Raw genomic sequence first — 416 nt, 5'->3', positions numbered from 1 at the left:
CCTGGGGGTGAGCCACAGCCCCCTCCCCAGCCCCTCGCCTCCAAAGGGCTGGTTCACGCTCTGTGCCTGCTCGTAGCAGAGTTCTTTTTAGATTGGGCTTCACTGGGTGAGCGGCTGGCACCCAGCAAGCAGGAGGATCCGAAGTCAGAATGAGAAACACGATAAATTTTTAGGATTGCTCTTGAGAAGCGCCCAAAGGATTTTTAGAAAGCCTGCGGCCGGGCCGTCCTCAGGTTTTCTTGGTCACTCAAGCAGAGAGGACGGGCTCCTTCCCTCCTGTTCCAGGGAGAGGCGCCTGTTCCCAGGCTGCAGCAGCAGCAGTCGGACCTGGCACGCTTTTTTTTTTCATCTTCTGTTTTCAGTTCAGTGCAGAGCAATTAGTGTTCGAAACCCAAGGACAAGCTTCCCATAAGCCT

The sequence above is a fragment of the Apaloderma vittatum genome, unplaced genomic scaffold, assembly GCF_000703405.1.
Source record: "Apaloderma vittatum isolate BGI_N311 unplaced genomic scaffold, ASM70340v1 scaffold7034, whole genome shotgun sequence".
NCBI classification, from domain to species: Eukaryota; Metazoa; Chordata; class Aves; order Trogoniformes; family Trogonidae; genus Apaloderma; species Apaloderma vittatum.
Note: the sequence above shows the minus strand (reverse complement) of the source record.